Genomic DNA, 277 nt, shown 5'->3' with positions numbered 1-277 from the left:
GAGCTGCATATACACCCGAAGCAAACTCGTGCGGCAGCCTGCAGCAGCAGCAGCAGCAGCAGCAGCAGCAGCAATAGCAGCAGCAGCAGCAATAGCAGCAATAGCAGCAGCAATAGCAGCAGCAGTAGCAGCAATAACAACAACACGAGCAGCAGCAGCTGCAGCAGCAAAAAAAACAGCAACAGCAACAACAACAGCACCAGCAACAACAACAACAACAGCAGCAGCAGCAGCACCAGCACCAGCAACACCAGCACCAGCAGCAGCAACAACAGCA

Source organism: Eimeria mitis, genomic scaffold, assembly GCF_000499745.2.
Source record: "Eimeria mitis Houghton genomic scaffold, Emh_scaff5193, whole genome shotgun sequence".
Taxonomy (NCBI): domain Eukaryota; phylum Apicomplexa; class Conoidasida; order Eucoccidiorida; family Eimeriidae; genus Eimeria; species Eimeria mitis.
This window is presented reverse-complemented; position numbering follows the sequence as displayed.